The sequence below is a fragment of the Camellia sinensis genome, chromosome 4 (genome assembly GCF_055761805.1).
Source record: "Camellia sinensis isolate YWXY chromosome 4, ASM5576180v1, whole genome shotgun sequence".
Classification (NCBI taxonomy): domain Eukaryota; kingdom Viridiplantae; phylum Streptophyta; class Magnoliopsida; order Ericales; family Theaceae; genus Camellia; species Camellia sinensis.
In genome coordinates this window covers 25,114,212-25,126,108 of record NC_138964.1, presented here as the reverse complement: position 1 = coordinate 25,126,108, position 11,897 = coordinate 25,114,212, and the positions used below count along the sequence as shown (strand labels likewise).

General features: G+C 33.7%; 1 long non-coding RNA gene across 1 annotated transcript; it reads left to right on the top strand.

Annotated features, from left to right (window-relative positions):
• Positions 1–6,435: 6,435 nt before the first annotated feature.
• LOC114302557 (uncharacterized) lies at positions 6,436–8,222 on the top strand. The gene is made up of 2 exons (XR_003643443.2): positions 6,436–6,537; positions 7,882–8,222. It is a non-coding gene; the product is annotated as an uncharacterized LOC114302557 (long non-coding RNA).
• Positions 8,223–11,897: the final 3,675 nt, after the last annotated feature.

Sequence of the window (11,897 nt, the reverse complement as noted above, 5' to 3'; positions counted from 1 at the left end):
TGGTGTGGAACTAGAGAAACATTAGCAAAGATATATAATATTAGTCAACTCACGTTTGTTTCACTATGCATGGTACAGTTCTAGGATAAGCAATCTTGATTGAATTTATGTTGATTTGTTCTCTTGGTGTACTACTACTACATTATACATGCAAATGCACAATTGTTCTGGTCAATGAAAAAGGTAGTTACGCTGCCCGAAACATTGAACTCTGTCAGCTACTTAGTTCCAGCAAGAGAACTGTACGTACATCATAAACCTTTACTACCAATGAATTTACTTACTTTCTTTTTGTGGGTTTTGGTTTTGTTTTAGAGATGGGAAGTTACTTCAGCTTGGGTTAGTGGCAGGAGCTTCAGCTACAAGCATTGATTTTCAGGCACATGTTGTCAAGTTCTTGTGTTCCTCCTCAATTTCTCAACCTACTCAACAAGACCCTTCTTGCTCCTCCTCCTCCTACTCCTCCATATTACTCTCTTCAACATTTTCTCCATTATCATCCTTCTTGTAAGTTCTCATTTCCCTCCCTTGAACTACTCTGTAAATCATTTTCTTATTCACCTCTAAATAAATATATATACTGTTAGGCCTTTGTTATTGGCAATTCTGTTTGACAAAATTCCTTTTAGTTGTAATTTTGTTTAACTTTTATTTCAGTGAGGCTATAAGTTTTTAGATAAACACATAATGCCACACATAAGTCTCTAACAAGCGAGACAAACCCATTGTGATACTAATCACTTTCCACGTACCCAAAGTATTCGAACCTGGTATGCTCTGATACTAAGTTGTCACGCCCTCAAAATAATACGTAAAACCCGTCACTTTGGACATGCATTGACATAAAAGAAATCAACCATCTTTCCACTAATCAGAGTAGTTCTTACAAAAGTATTACATGTTAACAACAAAAGCAAGTGCCCTACGGGCTTACAGCTTTCCAAGTTAACACTTGGTTACAAAAAAAAAGAGTACTAACTCGATACATATAAAGCCCTTGGCTTGAATTTACATGTAATACATCAAAAGAAAGCAAACAACAAAAGCAATCTGTTTTCCTCTAGCCTCCCAAGCTATGTCCTTGGAGGTGGCATGCTACATGTACCTGAAAATAATGTCCCACAAAGGGTGAGCCACAGCCCAGCAGAAATACACTAAACCAGCTATGAACAATGACTAAAAGATTAGCAGTTGATAGATGGTCAACACCGATACACTCACTTATATCACATTTTAGTTTCATGACATTTAAGTCCATGTTGCACTTCATTTCTCATTTCTTTTTCAACCATGAGTTTGAAAACAAGGCTCAACACTTAGTCAAATAACTTAATGAGAATAAGACTCATCTTAAAAACACTTTCGAAATTCATGATGGATACACATTTTAATGCTGTATCAATAACAAATAGACCACTCCCATACTATACGAACGATACACATTTTAGTGCTGTATCAACATAGCATAGAAACACTTCTATACTTTACAATTGATAACGATATACATTTTAGTGCTATATCAAATCAATTTAAACACTTCTAAAATCAACACTTGATACACATTGTAGTGCTGTATCAATGTCACACGAAATCCGGTTTAGAGGTTCATCCCCCATCTTCCAATAAACCGTGCAGTACATCCCTCATCTCCTCCCACACAATACAATGTATAGAAACAATTAACATATACGAATTCAATCAATCAATACACATTTTAGTGTTGTATTGTACAGACCACCATATTCAATGGCTTACTTAATTGATTAGTTTTAGTTTGCCTAGTCATCATGCATTGTCTACAACAATCATGACTATCCTCCACAGATAGCCCAAAGCAGTTATTTCTAAACCGAAAATAAATGCACCAAATGGATATATCATCAACATTCAACCTGCGTGAGCGATTAAATGAAACCAACCAAACCCGTTAATCCCATAATCTTTTCAATTTGAATACTCTCAATTCAATTCTTCATTTCTCAAAATTAATTATACAAATTAATTTATCCAACTAATTAGGACATTTTCCCATAATTAACATAACAACCCTAAGGTTCCACTTTTATCCATAGTTCATCATCTATATCATTTCTCTATGCCAAACATGCATATATGTTTAATTATGAATGAAGCCCCATCTTTTGTAAAATTACACAAAGACCCAAACTTTCTCAAAATTACCTAACAACCCCCAACATATCAAAATGCTAAAATTCAAAGACAAAGCTCATAAAGAGGAGTAGGGTATCCCTACCTCAAAGTTATAGCTCTAACGGAGAAGGAGAAGAAAGTGAAAATGCTCCAAACACCACGATTCTCGGATCAAAACGAAGCCCTTGACGATCAATACACTTTTTGCAAAGGCCGGAGGATAGTGAGACACTCTAACTAGATCAAACCCTAGAGAGAAGGGAGTTTCTAGACAGAGGAGCTCTCAAAATATCTTTTTAGAAAGTGAGAGAGAGAGAGAGAGAGAGAGAGAGAATGTAAAAAGTGATTTTAAAATGCCTAGTTGCCAACTGATATATGACATTTCCGCTCGAGCGGAGAACACAACGCTCGAGCATCAAGAACAAAAAACTAGGTACGCTCGAGCACAAGAAGGCCCGCTCGAGCACCAAGACACAAGAGTAAAGTACATCCGCTCGAGCGCGAAAACCAGTCCGCTCGATCGTGGATTTCTCTCTCGCAGAACTTACACCAAAAAGTAATACCCGCTCAAGCGCCAGAGTACCTGCTCGAGCGCGACTGCTCGAGCGTAAAGAAACCCGCTCGAGCGTAAAAATCACACCTGCAGAAGTTTTGCAGGGACACGAAATACTGGGAGTGTGCAATCTCCGCTCGAGCGCAACAAGACCCGCTCGAGCGAAACGACCAAAAACCTGGCAACAAGATTTTAGTCCAAGGTTCAACATACCTGTTCGAAACATGCCCAACACATCCTAAAACTCACACAAATGGAATTAAAGGACGACAACAAGATAGATACAACTACCAACTCCACGAAACCGAGTCCGGAATACAACAGAACAATAAAGGGACAACCGGGATCGCTATATCTTTCATGTTTGCCACTTTGCTGACTATGTCAAGGATCGAGCAGCCATTCCTGCGCTTGAGTGGAGATCACGACCTTTTAGAAGTTTCACTCACCTACAAAAGTACAGGGAGTTGTGTTTTTCCGCTCGAGCGGCCATTCCTGCGCTTTGAGCGTACACCCTGTTTAGTCACACGCGTTTTAGTCAGTCTACTCAAGCAGCCATTCTTGTGCTCAAGTGGAGCTCGCAGCCCTGTTTTCTATAAATATGTGTTTCAATCCGATTTTAGGTTTACAGCTTCTAGATCTTCTTCTTGGGTATTAGGGTTTTCTTCTGGAACTTTTTTGCTTGTTTCCTTTGATATTTGTAAGAGTTTCAATCATGAATTAAGTGGATTATATCAAAGGGTTTGTTTGTTTTATTTATTCAATAAAAAAGAGAGAGTTGTTCTTCGGTGGATTCTGAGAAATTTGGGCCTGAAGCTTTGGTGGATTCTAGAGTGGCTCATCGTCGTGAATTCGACATCGGCGTTGTGGATTCAACATTGTACAAGACAATTCTGAGGTGAAGACGGGCTGGAAGAGGCACATAAGGGTCAGTTCGATTCGGGCGTGGATTCGCTAGCTAATTGAGAGTACACTTGTGTAATTCCTTTATGTTTTCTGAGTGGATTGTTTTGTGACTTTTGTCCATAGTTTTTTTTTATCACAATTGGAGGCGCTCCAATTGTGATTTTTCTACGTAAAATCGTTATGCCAATTTGTCTTGATTGTTTGATTGAGATTGTTATTTACTGCTTAAAATTGGTTCATAATCACAATTCAATATTTAGGTGATTTTTAAATTTTTCATATATATATATATATATTTTTGTTTTCACTATATTTTCTTGTTTGCCAATCAAAGTTATTTTATATGTTTGAATGCTTCACAGATGGATGTGTTGTCTGATGGGGTTAACATCTCATATGGTTTTGTCTTTCTAGATGAAATCTTGATGACCTGATTCAAGTGAAATTTAATGTTTTGTTTTTCTTTGTTACTAGATTATACTTTGTGCTTAATTTATTGCTATTAATTTATTTTTATTTTTTTTATTCTTTTCGTTATCATTTGTTGTTGGTGATTTTTAATGTTACTACATAGTACACTCTCCATTACTAGTGATCCACCGATGACTGATCTTTATATTTCTTAATCTTACCAAAGTTTTACCCGATTTTTGGTATAAAACCCTGTACTTGTTGTACTTGCTTGAATGGATTCTGCAATTATTAGTTTCAGCAGAAATGATAGTTATCCAGAAAAACCCAAATTATGATGTGTGTTTAATTCTTGTACAAGAGAACTCAAACTCGAAATGAATAAAAAACTACACAATACTCTTTTTTTGAGTTTTTTCAGGGTAAAATTTATGAGTCTCTTGCATTGTTGTAATTTTAGATATCAGATTTGTCATGTCTTGATATCGTTGCCTTGCCCTAATTTATATGTACGTTTTTTTTTTTGGTGTATGTATGTTTATGTATTTAAGTGTTGTGAATTGATCTAGTTGTGTTTCAACTTTTGAACATGTTCAAAAAACAGGGTATTGGGGAAGAGGTGGCATGGATCCAGAGCCGGGGTGGTGCAGGACGACGAATAGCAAGAACTGGAGGTGTTCAAGGGATATGGTGACTGGCCACAAGTGTTGTAAGTGCCACATGAACCGTGGCCGCAACCGTTGAAGAAAGCCCGTGGAAATCCCCACACCCTCCACCTCCATTGCTGCTAGTGGCTCCAGTGGTGGTGGCCAGGGCTACCCTTGAGTTTTCTGGAACTCAAGACGAAACCAAAAAAGGGACCCTATATTCATAAAAATAAAAATAAAAATAACAATCATCTTGTTTGGCATCACTACCTTCAATTGATAGAAAAATAGATATCAAAATGTATTCATTGCAGAGTACAAAAAAACAAAAAAACAAAAAAAAAAAGTTACCAAAAGGTATAGTTCAAATCAACAAAACAAACTAATTAATCAACAAATCTAATTGATGAAATTATGTAGCAGTGTGAAGCAAATATAAATGATTTCACATTGTGTTAAATTGAAGTGGGATAATAATTTTGCTTCACAAATGAAAAGGAAACATGACTATATAATCAATTTTCACACAAAACACACAATCCACTCACTATCTGATAACTGATATTAAAGAAATTATGGAACACAATTTAATGAAACAAAATTAGAGCAAAAAAATTAAGAAAATTTTATTCAATTATCCTATGATAAAGACATAGGATAAAAAAAATTAAGGTAAAATTATTTACTCCATTAAAATCTAATAGTTTATGCGAGACTATACTTGTATATGTTTTAATTCATTTTTTTCAATGGGCCTAACCACATTTGTGATAAATAATTTTTAATTTGAGCCAAATAGAATTTTTTGGAACTCTTTAGACTAGGCCTAAATCAACAAAACAAATTGGGTCTATTTATATTTTAAATATAATACTAATGAATTTGAGAAACTTATTTTTGGGCCAAATTTTGGAATCTAAAGTACAAGTCTTAACGGCCTTAACCCAAAGCCAATTCTGGTGGTGGCGGTGGAGACATCAAAACCAACACGGCCTTGCTGCCCAGCCCGGACATCAATGGGTGCTGATGGAACTACCTATTTCAATCAAAGGTATAGTCTCTTTCCTCCCTATCAGGATGGAGATTTTTTATTTTTTATTTGGGATTTTCTATCAATTAAAATGCTTGTCCAAAAAAGGGAAAAAGTGAATAAAAGCCTGGTGGTCATTGATCATGAAATAGAGAAAGAAGAAATTGATTTAATGATTCAACCCATCAATTGACATGAATTCACCTTGGCACAAATTCAATCCATCAATTGATTTAATGATTCAACCCATCCAACAATAGCCCCAATTGTAAAGATCCTAATGTTTGGTAACTGCACGTGAAACCCTAAACCTTAGGTTAATAGTATTTTAGCCTCTAGTTCTATAAAAGTTTGTATAATGGCCCAATAAATAATAATTTTAAAGCCTAGAACACCACTTTAAAATTAGAAATACCCTAACACTTGGCTTTTACTTATTTTACCTCCTAATTTCTAAATTAATTCGTACATTTTATTTTTTTTAGCCCAGTTGCATATTTACTAATTCTTTGAACCATTATTATTTATTTGAGCAAATAAATAGCTATAAATATATTTAAAAAAAATAGTTTTATTATTTATTTTAATATTTATTTGAGCAAATTTGTAGCAAAATAGTGGGAAACTATCTAGATATTTATAAGTTTGCTTAGGCATTAAGTTGGAAGGTTAGATTGGTCTTTTTAACCCAATTCATGGCCTATAAATTGAGAAGCATTGACTCAATTCCACTCTCACGTTTTTAGCAGCCCAGGAGAGGGTGAGAGAGGGAGAGTGTGATTAAGAAAAGTAGAGAAAAAAGAAAAAAAGAGAAAAAGAAGAGAAAGTGACTCAAGAAGGTAAGAACACTTCTTCCTCTTGTCTTGTCCAATTCTTTTACCATCCCATCCTATTGTTTAGACGCCCTCCTGTGTTGCATACTAAAGGGAAATAGGGTTTTGATGTGTATAAAAGTGTAGATTTGAGTTAGTGACATTGTCTTGTAAATTTGTCAAATTAGGCACTGCTGTAAATTCTCAAATTGAAAAAAAAATATCAAATTTATTTATTTCTCAAATCTTAATTTAGTGTAGGCTATTTGGTGTTCTTAGCACTTGTGATAATTTTATTAGTGCCTAATTATGTGTTTTTAGGGCTTGGATATTTTATTTAAAAATCTGGTCCCGAGTCTCTGGAAAACAGTCCACTTCTTGCAATTTTATAAAATTCCAGAAAAATCATCTCATATTGGTTCTTCTATCAAAATTTAGATTTCTGAGTCCTCTTTCCAATGGAATTTATTTGGGTGAAAATCATTGGGTAGATTGAGAGGAAATCTAGTTTTCCCAAAGGATAACAAATCTGGACAGGTTTTTGAATATAGCTTGTTGATGAATTTCTGGAGGATCTATGCAAATTCTGAGAATTGGAATTGAAACTAGACAGGTTAATTATTATTTTTGTGCAATTTCAGCCCCTAATTTGACCTGGAAGTATTTTTCACAAAGCATTCTTGTTAGCCCTGCAGAATCGAACAGTGCTGGAAATGGTGTTTTATGTGTTATTTGTCTCTAAGTATTTCAAAGCATGCCTAATGTTATTTGCTTGCCTTACCATACCTATGTATGACTATCATGGGCTATATTTCCTCTCTTATGTTTGTCTCATGCTCTTTTATATTACCGAATTACCGAATATGACTAACTTGCTTGGCAAAAGATCTAATAAATGGGAAATGGAAATGGGTTGGTAATGGGTGACGTTCACCCTTGTGCTTCAGAATGATTTATGTAATATACATGTGAATGGGATTAAAACCAAATGAGTTAAGTCTTGCACAAGTGGTCTAAGTGAGCCCCTAGGTTGACAAGGATGTATTCAGACTCTATGCAGTGGTTTTAGGGTGTAAGCGAGCCCTAGGCACGATTTGGGTGTAAGCGAGCCCACTTGTTTGGCCATCCCTTTTGAGGTCCATCAATGCCACTGATAGGTAAATAACCGGAATGAGGGCATAGGTGGTAAGGTCTGCAAAGCAGCAAAATGGGGATTTCTGAATAATCCGGTGTTCAATCCTTGTGGTTGGGTAGAAGGATCTCTTTGGGGGATTCTAAATGTCTAGACTAACTACTAATTCATGAATCCTTGTTATAAGATTGTATGTTATGTTTCCTGATTTGTTTTGTGTATGGTTGATTGATTGATAGAAGATATGGGGGTGTGTTTGTTTTTACTGGGCATTCCAAGCTCATGGCATGTCATGCCAGGTGAGGAAATAGTTTACGATGGTGAAAGTTTTCCCGAAGGCAACCAAGATGAAATGTTGGAGCCGTGGTTCACTTGAAGACTTAGACTAGTAGTTTCATTTTTTTATTTTTTTGACTTTTTAGCATGACAGTGTTTGTAATCCTATTGCAGAACACAAATGAATGAACTATGGTATTAACTTTGCTTATAAGTGTATATTAAGACATTTTGGTTATCTATCCTGTTTAAGTTGTATTTTGTAATTTTTTTTATGGTCATGAATTTTGGGGCGTCACACCTATAGTGTTCAGGGTTGCTGTATGCAGGTCTATTGTTGCCTAATAGTAACAAAACTAACCTTGTAATTGAGGATCATGTAAGGTGGTAGCTAAAAATTATTATTTCAAACATTGAATTTGCAACTCTTATTTGGCTGAATTAATAACCAATCCGATGATAGCATGTTATAGTTATTTAAGAACATTTAAGTACAGATTTATTTTATAATGTGTTTGACTACACCGAGTGGTGTCCAACCCCTCAATTGCACCAGCCATCCCTCAAATTTTCACCGGTAATATATTCAACTTGAGAAGAAAAATATGATAACTTCAAATACGACGGAAAAATTTTACTACGCTAAATAAAAAATATTGTACGCTGAGAAAGTTATCAAAATGTGTAGTTCAAATCAACAAAACAAACTAATTAATAAATAAATCTAATTAATGAAATGTTGCAACGGTGTGAAGCAAACTGTAATGAATCTGAAATTTTTGTTTTTTTAAAAGTCAATGCATAAATTAATTGAGCAAATATTTGGATTGGACTGCTGTTTAAAATTCTATGTGAAAATAGTTTGATTTTGTGTTTTTTTAAAACTAGTTTCCCGATCACAGAAAATTATGAGTATTTATTTTATGAAAATTCGTGAACTGATTGGTGTTCAGTTTAGTTTATAGCAAAATTTGATAATGAGTTTGGATGTTTAGATATGACTTGAGATAAAGTTTATTGAGCCTATTTTGGTATATAATTAGATCATATTTGACTTATGAGTTGGAATTTAATTCAAGACCCATGATTTAAATTCAATTTAATTTGAGTTTGTTTATTACTCATGTTTAACTGTTTGATCCTTTTTAATTATGTGATTGGTAGTGAACAGGGAGTTATTATTTATTATATAAAATTATAACAAATATGTAAAAGTTAAATTTATAGTGTGTATTATACGGTGAAAAATTATTTATTTATATAGTGAACAAAAATGAATATATATTTCATAATGAGCAAAAAATTATATTTTATAATGTATAAAAACATTACATTTTTATAATAAGATAAAATTATACTATTTTATAATATGTGATATAAATTTTATGATATTATTACAAATATATTTACATGTATATATATATATAATTTTTCTTGGAGAAAGGGAAACAACCCACGTGGGGTTGTCCTCATTTCACTTTCCCCGTCCCTTATCTTCACTTGCCCAACTTTTCATTTCGTTAACTTCATAATCCGGCAGAGAAGAGAGGTAAGGTTCTCTGCCTCTCTCAAACTTTTGAACAAATAATTTCGGTTCACATTTTGCCAGATTGGAGCTAGATCAAGTTAGATTTTGAAATTTTTTTTGAATGAAAGTCGGAGAGAGAGCTCATCGTACTCTTTGCAGTGGTAGTCTTGGATCAAAAATCCGACGAGGTTTACATTCGAGATCTGCTCCTCTTCATTATTTGAAGTAGAATTTTTTTTTTTTTTCTCTTTCATATTATTGCTTTAAATCCATGTGAGAGATATTTTGAGAGGTATTACATATATATTATTCTCAGATTTTGTTCGAATAATTTTTAGAAGAAAAATTATGTAAAAATGTTAAGAATATTGGTATTTTGATATTGATTTCGAAAAATCATTGTGTTAGTAATATTTGTTTAAAAAAAATCCAAAAATAAATTTAATAGTTGTTTGGTTTGTATATACATCATATTATGACTAGATAATTTATTTTGAGAAAAATAATATTGAAATATTATCTCATCTTTGATTATTTTTTTGCAAATTATTTTTGAGAAAAATAAATTAATATTGATGAATATTGTGTGAATTGTTAAGTTATGATTATAGAGTTATTTTGGAAATAAAAACTCTAAAAGTGTTATATTCATGATATTTTATGAAAGATGATTTGTTGATGATTAAGTTGTATTCATTTTTGTGAAAATAAAAATATGAAATGAGGACTTTTGAACTCCCAACTTTAAAAAGTGTACTGTTTGGTATATTTCAAGATTTTTGATGTAATAAATATCATGTTGATTAGTTAATTTAGAAAAGTTGTGAAATTTTTATTTGTCGAGAATTTGGGAAAATTAATTATTTAAGTAGGTTGGTATGAGATATGGTTATGTTTGAAGGATGAGACATGTAAGGCCCTCAAAATAATACGTAAAACCCATCTCTTTAGACATGCATTGATACAAAGAAACCAACCATCTTTCCATTAATCTGAATAGTTCTTACGAAAGTATTACATGTTAACAACAAAACCAAATGCCCAACGGGCTTACAGCTTTCCAAGTTAACACTTGGTTACAAAAAGGAAAGTACTAACTCAATACATATTAAGCCATTGGCTTGAATTTACATGTAATACATCAAAAGAAAGTAAACAAAACAATCTGCCTGCCTCTAGCCTCCCAAGCTATGTCCTTGGAGGTGGCATGCTACCTGTACCTGAAAATGATGTCCCATAAAGGGTGAGCCACAGCCCAGCAGAAATACACTAAACCAGCCATGAGCAATGACTAAAAGATTAGCAATTGATAGATGGTCAACACAGATGCATCCACTTATATCACATTCGATTTCATGACATTAAGTCCATGTTACATTTCATTTCCCATGTCCTTTCAAATTTTGATTTTTGAAAAACAAGGATCAACGCCTAGCCAAATAACTTAATGTGGTTTAGACTCATCTTTAAAACACTTTCAAAATTTATGAGGGATACACATTTTAATGTTGTATCAATAACACATAAACCATTCCCACACTTCGCGAAAGATACACATTTCGGTACTGAACCAACATAACATAGAATCACCTCTATACTTTACAATTGATAACGATATACATTTTAGTGCTATATCAAATCAATCCAAACACTTCCATAAGTCTCAAATAATACACATTGTAGTGCTGTATTAATGAAACAAAAATTCTTTTAATTCGCAGCCTGATACACATTGTAGTGCTGTATCACTATCACACAAAATCCGATTTAGAGGTCCATCCCCTATCTTCCCCTAAACCGTGGAATACATCCCCCATCTCCTCCCACACAACACATGTATATAAAATAGATCATATACAATCAATCAATACATAGAATTTATGTATCATTCCACTTGCTAAATTCAATAGCATACTCAATCGATTAGTTTTAGTTTGCCGAATCATCATGCAGTGTCTACAACAATCAAGACTATCCTCCACCGATAGCCCAAAGCAGTTATTTCTATACTGAAAATAAATGCACCAAATGGATATATAATCAACATTTCAACTTGGTGAGCGATAAACGAATCTAACTACACCTTGTAATCCCATACACTTTCAATTCCAACATTCTCAACTTAATTCCTCTTTTCCTCAAATTAATTATACCAATTAATTCATCAATGTAATTAGAACATTTCTCATAATTAACATCACAACCCTAAGGTTCCATTTCCTTACCAATAGACCAATATTGATCTCATTTCTCTATGCCAAACATGCATATACGTTTATATAAACAAAACCCCAACTTTTGTAAAATTTCACAAAGGCCCAAACTTTCTCAAAATTACCCAACAACCCCAACTCATCAAAATACTAAAATTCAAAGACAAAACTCATGAGAAGGAGTAGGATATCCCTACCTTGAAGTTAGAGCTCAAATGGGGAAGGAGGAGAAAGTGAA